Raw genomic sequence first — 9,554 nt, 5'->3', positions numbered from 1 at the left:
GCGATCCTGGGAAATAGTCCTGTTGCCCTCATGTGATCCTTACTATCAACAACTGAGTCTTAACCTTTCCCCTATAATAAGAAAAATAATTCTCAAAACACATTTTCAGATTATAGATTGCCAGACCCAGGGAGAGGTTCCTACCCTTGGCCCAGTAATGCTACTCTTGGGATTCCATCCTAAGGAAATAATTCAACCAAAACAAAAATCTAAGAGCACAAAGGTATTTATGACATTATCTGAGACAGCAGAAAAATGGAAACAGCTCACATGGCCAACAATAAGGGACAGGCTGAGTAAATTTTGGTACTTCTACTCAATGGAATATTCTGAAACAATTAAAAAAGATCACTGTGAAGATTATGTACCAAACACATGATAAATAACCATAAAAAAGAAGCGTGCAAAATGCTATATACCTTATTAGTGCAAATGTGTTGCGTGCTGTTCCTCATGTCAATCAATTTATTTTGTACAATTTCCTATTGCTGTGGTTAAATTCCAAAAAGAACGTCAAAGGTACTTCAGAATATCTAAGGTTCCCTACCTTTCCTCCGATTTAAAAATGATACATGTTAGAATCCTGGGAAGATGGCAGGGTTGGGGCAGCATAGACTTGAATCTTCTTGAAATCATCATATGAAAACAGAGCAACTGGTTAACCAAATTAAAAACCTAGCAACGACATTTACAACAAAACTAAGTGACAAATTACAAGCACTGACAACCATGATGTGTTATGGGCATCTGTGCAAGAGAGAGCAGAGGGAAACCGCAGGGCATCTGATGGACCTGAACAACTATGAGAGAGTATCAGACATGATGCAACGTACATAAGGTCAATTTGAGAGCAGCTGCTAAAACTGGAAGGACCTTGCCCACTCCAATCAAGGATGAGAACAAAGGGCTTTAGGGTAAGGCCTAAAGGTACAAGGCACTCTAGCCTTTCGAACATGAACTCTTGAAACTGAGTAACCTGGGTGCCACTTAAAGACAAGGCCCCACACTTTGGAAAATTTCTATCAGAGGAATAAAAATGGATAAGATAGGGTAAAAAAAAAATCTAAGCCATTGTTTTTAATAACATCTTTAAAGTACTAGAAGGAACATCTGTCAATCTAAAATTCTCTATCCATGAAAAATGTCCTTTAAAATGGCTTAGGGGCGCCTCAGTGGCTCAGTCGGTTAAGCCTCTGCCTTCGGTCATGATCCTGGAGTCCCAGGATAGAGCCCGGCATCTCTCTCTCTCTCTCTCAAATAAATAAATAAAGTCTTTAGAAAAATAAATAAATAGGGGCGCCTGGGTGGCTCAGATGATTAAGTGTCTGCCTTTGGCTCAGGTCATGATCCCAGGGTCCTGGGTTTTAGAAAATAATTTTCCCTCATTTTAACATTTTATTAAAAGATAATTCACTGTTTAAAAATAATAACACTGTATCATGGTGCTTATAATATATATAGAAATAAAATGTCTGACCACAATAACACAAGGGATCGGATGGGGAAATAGAAGCATATGGTTGTAAGATTGATGTTATACATGAAGTAGTATATTATTTGAAGGTAGACTGTGATAGGATAAATATGTATATATTTATGTTAAGCAACCACTTAAAACCAGACAACTCAAAAGGCAAAAACCAAAAAAACCAAAAATAAAACAAAACAAAAGGCAAAAACCAAACAAATCTCCAAATAAGTGTAGCTTAAAAACTCCAAGTAAGTGAAGATAAAATGGAATACTGAAAAAGCTATCAAGTATTCAAAAAGATGTGAGGAAAATAAACAAAAAAAAGGGACAACAAAGAACAAATGGGACAAGTAGAAAACAACATGATAAATTTAAGCCCATGCATTTAGAAGTACTCATAAATGGTCAGACACTCCAGTCAAAAGTAGAAAAAAATATATACTATAGAAAATAGTAAATAGAAAAAGATATATACTATATATATTCAGAATTAAGATTTTTGGTTCTTGTTTTTTATATTCCAGTCCCAGAAGTAGTTTTAACTGCAGGAGTTATCTGCTTTCTAGCAGCAGTCTCCAACCAGGCTCTAGCTTCTCCAGGACACTACCAGGGTGGATTTAAAAATGCATGAAACTAAGAGGCATTCTCTCAAATGAGTTTAAATGCATTTTATTTTTAGACAACCTATGTGACATGTTTTTTCTTAACAAAATACCTTTCGCTCCAAATAAATCAAGGTCAAAATAAATGAAGAGCTGAAGATGACATCAGTCCCGTTTGTCTAAGTCCTGGTGTTGTGTGGACGAAGACTAGCAGTCACTTATGACAACAGGTGATACATCCAAAGTAATGTCCAAATTGTTAACATTTTTTCCATTTCTAAACCATCCTTAAAGAAAATCATGTATGGGGGGTGCGTGGGTGGCTGAGTCCCTTAAGTGATGGTGGGACTCTTGATTTTAGCTCAGGTGATGGTGTCAGGATTGTGGGATCGGACCCCCCCCCCCTCAGGCCCCACGCTCAGTGGGGAGTCCGCTTTGAGGTTCTCTCTCTCCTCTTCCCTCTGCCCCCCTACCCTGTTCTCTCTCTCTCAAATCAATAAATACATCTTAAAAAAAAAAGAAAGAAAGAAAATCATATATGGGGTCACTCCATCCTCAAGGTAGTCCAGCAGAGCAACTACGCCATCTAGATTCATGTTCTCTCCCATAAAGAACTGGTAGTTTTCGAAATCAGCGAGGTTGTGCTTGTTGTGTTCTGCAGTTCCCATCATAGAAGCCTCTATTCTTCACGTTTGCCTTTGATTGATTACATCTTTGATGTAGTGCCTGTAGCCTTCTTTAGTGGAGCTGGTTTCCTGCAAGGGATGGTTCGGGACACTATCAACAGCAGTGATGACTGCGCTTTCAGTACTTTCAACCTCGGAGCCTTCAGCAGAGGCATTTCCACCAACTAATGGGTTATCAGTGTTACCCTCTGTCCTACTCACCAACTTTCCCCTCCACCTCCAGGCACCGCCGAACACAATCTCCCAGATCTTGTAGTTGTCTGAGAACGTCTCCTGGCTGATGAGGGCCCGCTGGAGGATCTCAAGGGAGCAGCTGGAGAGAGGAGGGAGGCGCTAGCTTATCAGGAGCCGGGAGCTCTGAGCCAGTGCGGTGCAGCCAGGGCCGCACTGGAGCGGGTGGGGCGGTGGAGGGGGTGGGGCGGAAAAGCTCCCCATTAATTTCTGATGTGTCCTTTATCATATCCAAAATTAGTAATTTGCATGTTTGTCAGTACTTTCGCCATTACGAAGTTCTGTAATGTTTAATAATAGTAATTTAAATATATTTTCTATCTGGCAAAACAAAGGATCTTCAATACTCTTCTTGTAAACTTCCCCCAGCTCTTCTTTCTTTATATTAAATGTATTTATGAATAGGTAATATATTTACTTGGCTTAAAACTCAAATCATAGAAAAGGGTATACAGATACAATAAATGTTGCTAGTTTTCTTTTTTTTAAGATCTTATTTATTTATTTGACAGAGAGAGCAATAGCAAGAGCAGCAACACAAGCAGGCGGAGTGGGAGAGGGAGAAGCAGGCTTCCCGCTCAGCAGGGAGCCCGATGCAGGACTCGATCCCAAGACTCTGGGATCATGACCTGAGCTGAAGGCAGACGCTTAACGATTGAGCCACCCAGGTGCCCCTGGTTTTTTTGTTTTGTTTTGTTCTTGAAAGTTTATTTATTTATTTGAGAGAGAGAGAGCAGGGGGAGGGACAGAGAGAGGGGGAGAGAGAAACCCAAGCTGACTCTGTGCTGAGCTCAGAGTCCTACCCCTGGCTGGATCTCATGACCTTGAGATCATGACCTCAGCAGAAAACAAGAGGCCATCGCCCAATTGACTGTGCCATCCAGGTGCACCAATTGCTAGGTTTTTGTTGTTGTTTTTATGCATTTATTCATAGATATTTTATGCATAGGTTAGTAAATACGTAAATATAATTTTTCGTGCTTAAAAATATATATATACACACAATTGGTTGCAAACTATGCACAGTCTTATGTACTTTGCATTTTCACTTATTGCATCTTGGGGGGGCGCCTGGGTGGCTCAGTCGGTTAAGCCTTCTGCCTTTGGCTCAGGTCATGATTCAAGAGTCCCACCACTGAGCCTAGCATCAGGTTCCCTGCTCAGCGGGGAGTCTGCTTTTCCCTCTCCTTTAACCCTCCCCCCTGCTCATGCTCCCTCTCAAATAAATAAATAAAATCTTGAAAAACAAACAAACAAACAAAAACACACTTTATCTTGGAATTCATTCCATTTCAGGTTGTAAAACTTCCTTATCATTTTTTACAGCTGCATAATATACCATTGAGTGGATACCATAATTTACTGAACAATTTCCTATTGATAGATTTCTTTCCATTTTCTTATGTGATAGCAATAAATAAGAGTAACATTGCCACACATTTTTTTACATTTATACAAGGATATCTGCAGGATAAATTCCTAGAAAAGGAATTTCTGGATTAAAAGGCATGAGCACTTATAATTTTTAAGTATTATCACATTGCTCTCCATAGAGGTTATAGCAATATATAATACCATCAGCAATGTATGAGGGTACCTATTTACCCACACCCTTATCAGGGACATGTTTTCAAATTTTTCGAATGTTAACATTCTAGAGGTTAAGAAAGTTTACATAGTGTATTATTTTAACTCACATTTCTTTTATTATGAGTGCTTTTTAAAAAGCTCTACTTAGAGACGCCTGGGTAGCTCTGTCGGTCGAACGTCTGCCTTCGGCTCAGGTCATGATCCCTGGGTCCTGAGATCGAGCCCCACATCGGGCTTCCCACTCAGTGGGGAGTCTGCTTCTCCCTCTCCCTCTGCCCCTCCCCTCGCCTCTTCCCCTCCTGCCTTGCTTGTGCTGTCTCCCTCTCTCAAAGAAATAAATAAAAATCCTAAAAAAAAAAAAAAAAAAGCTCTTTTTAACTATTGTTTCATTTCTGGAAGTTATCTTGGAATTTTAGTATATAGCATTGATAACTAAGGTGTAGCACTGATAGATAATGACAGTTTCGCCTCAGCACCTTTTGTTTTTGCCTTAATTTCTAGAATAATATTTAATAATGGTGAGACTGAGCATCCTTTTTTGGTTACTGATTTTAATGGAGCAGTCTCTAGTATTTCAATTTTATTGCTGCTCTTCATTATGTTAAGAGATTATCCTACTCTTCCTACAAGTTTAAAGGTTAAAAAAAAAACCCAGAAATGGATGTAGAATTCTAGCAAAAGCTTTTCAGAATCTAGATTTGGGTGATTTACTTTTCTTATTGATGAACTGTATAATTGTAATACATTTCCGAAGGCCAAATGATTTCTACATTGCTAAAATAAACCCTGTTTGGCTACCATGGATGATTTTTTAATGTCCTTTAATCCAGTTTGTTCAGGTTTTCTCAAAAATTTTCTGTCCACATTTAAAAGTGAGGCACTATTGTTTCTTTTTGTGTATATGCTGTTCTTGACAGGTTTTGTTATCAGGATTATGATGACCTCATAAAATGAACGAGGCAGCCTTTCTTCTCTGCTTTTTTGCCTAAATTCCTCTCTGTTCTCCTGGCTGGCGAGAACAGGGCTGGCCTGTATTCAGAGCTACTCCAGGACGCTGGCGACCTCTAGCATGTTCTGGGCCCTCTTCTTGACTCTCAGGGCTGTTGTCTCTGGCATCTTTCTGCTTCCCCTTTTCCTTCAGGCTGACTTCCCAGTGAGCTCCCCTAGCATCTGAGCTTCAACCTGAGCTGCCCTCTGTGTGAACCCAGAGGAGGGGATTTCCTTGGCAGATGGTGGTTCTCCATGGGCTCCTCCCACTTCCTCCTGGAGCTCTCTCCCAGCTGCACTCAGAGCTCTCTCCTGAGCTTCCGCTGCCAGCTCTCTGCTGCCCTCACCTGCCCTCTGGCCACCATGTCTGTCCTTGTCATGGTTTCCTGCGGCCAGAGGTGTGGAGAATGGGACTCACTTTCACAAGTTCAGTGTTCATGGATGTCTTGAAGTCCTTGGGAATTCTCCAGAGCAACTGGCTTGAAGGGGGTGTTGTAGTGAGGCAATGAGTTGTTCTGGCTGCCTCTGAAGAAAATGCTAGAATAGACCCAATGGCTCTGCCCTTATGGGGTAAACACAGATCACATTTATACCAAAGGATACCTCTGAGGAGATCTGGTGTGCTGTGGCAGGACATGAATCCCAGAATGAGGAAGTGGTCACATTTAGTCTGGACCTTTGTCCAACATGAATATGGTGTCCCCAGAGACAGATGTGGCCCAAGAGGTGTCTATGACTTACACCTCTATGCTCGCACCCCCCCAACCCCGCTGCTTCCCTGTCCTTTCCTGCCACCTGAGACAATTTGTATGTTCAGCCTTTCTGTTCAGCTGTCAGCTGTGAATGACGCCAGGTGGTCAGGCCTGAGCTATGCAGTGAATTGTCTGGCTCAGGCTGACACTTTTCTTGCCGTTCGCCCCTGATGCCATCTAAGGCCAAGGCCATGGGGAGGCACTTTTGTGTTTGTCACTCTTTAATCTTATCTAGTGGTTAAGAGTATTGCATCTAGAGTCCGGCAGATTTGGGTTTGAATCCTGGGTATGTCACTTACTAGCTGTGTGATCCTGGACAACTAATGTGACTTCCCTGAGCCATTTTTCCTCATCTCTCTCTTTTTTTTAAGATTTTATTTATTTATTTGACAGAGAGAGACAGCAGAAGAGGGAACACAAGCAGGGGGAGTGGGAGAGGGAGAAGCAGGCTTCCCGCAGAGCAGGGAGCCTGATGTGGGGCTCGATCCCAGGACCCTGGGATCATGACCTGAGCTGAAGGCAGACACTTAATGACTGAGCCACTCAGGCATCCCTCCTCATCTTTTAAAATAGGAAAATAACAGATATACTTGTTAGGTTGCTGTGAGATAATAATGCATATAAAGCATTTGGCCCAATGCCTAACCTAGTAAATATCCTATGTATGTTACTTAAGCTACTTCTTTATTCTTTAAAAATTTTTTAAAAAATTTATTTATTTATAAGCTCTATACCCAATGTGGGGCTTGAACTCATGACCCCGAGGTCAAGAGTCACATGCTCTTCTGACTGAGCCAGTCAGGCGCCCCTTTTCTGATTATTACCGCATCTCTCCTATGCATCCAGGTAACTTCTTAGCTGACATTCAAGACTCTCTATGATCAGTTTTCAAGCTGTCTTTCCAGCCTTACCTCCACTGCTCCATTGCACTTACTCTGTCAATCAGCCAAAGTTTCACCTCCTTGCTTTTGTTCATGCTGTTCCCTTAAACTAACCTCTTCCCTTCTTGTCATCATGTGTTGAGAATCTTCCTAAATATCAAGATCCAAGTTAAATACCACCTAACCCAAGAAGAGTTCCTGGCTGCCCCATTCAGAGGTTCTCTCTGCCTCCTCCTGGGTCATTACCATTGTAACTGTTTTCAGTCAAGAACCAGGAGATGAGATTGGCACCTGAGCATAAAACGTAATGACAAAGTTCATGTGACAAATGTCCTGAGTTTCTATGGATGTGCCACCCCCCCCCCCGGAGAGTTGATATCTGAATGCCTTGGGCCTTGGAGGCACTGTTGGTGCCAGAATTTCTCCACTGGAGGGGCTAGGACACAGTCTGGTGGAAGGGGAAGATAGAAATCTTGTTTTGTCTGGCAAGGACACTGATTTCACTTGTGTCGTATGCTCATCAGGGATGGCTTAGGGGAGAGGATAAGAAGTTGGGGTTGAGTGCCATGGATGTTTCTTAATCTGTGAGTGAGGGAATGGAGTCCATAAATTTCGCCAATAACCAAACCAGCTCTAACATGAGGTGTTTTTGGAAGTGAGAATGTAGAGACAAACGAACAAAACACGAGGAGGTCCTGTAGAGTCTGTTGGGGAAACAAGCCCAAGTGTTACAATGTCTTGTCCAACAGCCACCTCCAGGTCCCTTTGTGAAAAGCCTGCTGGAGATGTGGTACATTTGCCTGGGGTGGATTGACTGGGCTGGCTAGTGTGGGTGAGAACTTGAGCTTCTAATCAAAAGGCATAGAAGTGGGGCCTAGACAGGAAAGGACCTCACTTCTCCAGGGACCTCTCAGGTCTGATGGGAGCTTGTTCTAGATCTATCTCTCTGGGAACCATGGTTAGGTGGTTAGGCTAGGGCTAGAGGTATACTCATCTCTAGAAAGTGTGTTGAGGGCAGTCCTCAGGGATCCCAGGGGTGTGGCCATGTTTTGGAGCATGAAATTTGGTGGGTGTGTGACCTGGTGTCTAGGCATCTTCTTCTGGGATCAAACGGGTGGGGGATGAAGGGGTGCAGTGTAAGGGGAAAGCCAGGGAATGACCCAGGCCTGACACAGAGGACTCAAGAGATGCTTGCTCCTTTGGATTGCTATGTGAGGCAGTAAAGGATGAGTTGAACCCAGAGGTGATGGAGTAATGGCAGAGAGTCTTTCAGAACACAGCCCTGGAAAAGCCTCATTTTGCTATACTCCAGGCTGGGTCCCAGGATCCAGCCCTCAGCCCTTCCCTGACTTACTCTCTGGAAAGTTTCTTCCTCTCTTAGAGTTTGAGGAATCATGAGTGCCATTTGCCAAATATTTCCAGTTCTCCATTCCAAGCATGTGGTAAGATTGTACTTCTGGGCACCGTTGTGGCTGGCTGGAGCCCAAGTGATCATTTATGGCCAATGAGCTGTAGACAAAAGGCGTATACGTCACTTCTGGTCCAGAGCATCTCGTTGCCAATACAAGACCCTTCAGAGCTCTCTTTCTGGCAATGGTTTAGGTAATGTTCAAGAAGATGGCTGATCTATTGGCTTAAGTTCCCAAGTGAGGAGATGTGGAGCAGAACTTCTAGCCATGGACCGATAGCATAGGGGGAAATAAACCTTTGTTGTTTTAAACCACTTCTTTCTATCAGTCTTACCTCACTGAAGATCCAGTTGTCTTGTGGACTCCCAGGATTCACTGTTCCACAATATTGCAAGACCTGCTTTCTTTCTTCTTTTTTTCAAGACTCTGCACCACTTGATTTACTTCTGTCCTCCTCTGTCCTGCTCTCTCTTTTCCGGGTTCCTATTCTTTGCAAACATATTCCTGGATCCCAGTGCTACCTTGTCCCACCTTAGCTCCATCTTCAGGGTCCCTAAAGTGCCCTCTTTGACCATGAAGAGAAGTGGGTTCTCCTCAGGCACGACTGTAGAGCTAGAGCAGGAGCACGCAGAGGGCATGTGGTAGCCAGCTTCCAAGATGGCTCTGGTGATGCCCACCGCCTGGCATTCAAACCCTTGTGCCATTTTCTTCCACCTGGTAACAGTGTAGGTCTGTGTGATCAATAGAATGGGGCAGAAGTGGTGGTAGGTCACTTCCAAGATTAGCTTATAAACAACTGCAATTTCTGCCTTGGTTACTCTTTCTCTCTTTTGATAATTCACTCTGGGGAAGGCCTGTCATGAGATACTATGGAGAGGTCCATGTGACAAGGAACTAAAGCCTCCTGCCCAATGAGTAAGCGTGATGCTCCAGACCCAATCAAGC

The 9,554-nt window shown here is 42.9% G+C and overlaps 1 pseudogene; it reads right to left on the bottom strand.

Annotated features, from left to right (window-relative positions):
• Positions 1-2,291: 2,291 nt before the first annotated feature.
• On the bottom strand, positions 2,292-9,313 carry LOC114219276 (translationally-controlled tumor protein-like; annotated as a pseudogene).
• Between the last annotated feature and the right edge of the window lie 241 nt (positions 9,314-9,554).

This window comes from Eumetopias jubatus, unplaced genomic scaffold (assembly GCF_037043125.1).
Source record: "Eumetopias jubatus isolate StellerSeaLion01/CBP00866 unplaced genomic scaffold, mEumJub1_p1.0 scaffold_13, whole genome shotgun sequence".
In the NCBI taxonomy this organism is placed as follows: Eukaryota; Metazoa; Chordata; class Mammalia; order Carnivora; family Otariidae; genus Eumetopias; species Eumetopias jubatus.
The sequence above is the reverse complement of the archived record's forward strand: the minus strand, read 5'-3'. Positions and strand labels throughout refer to the sequence as shown.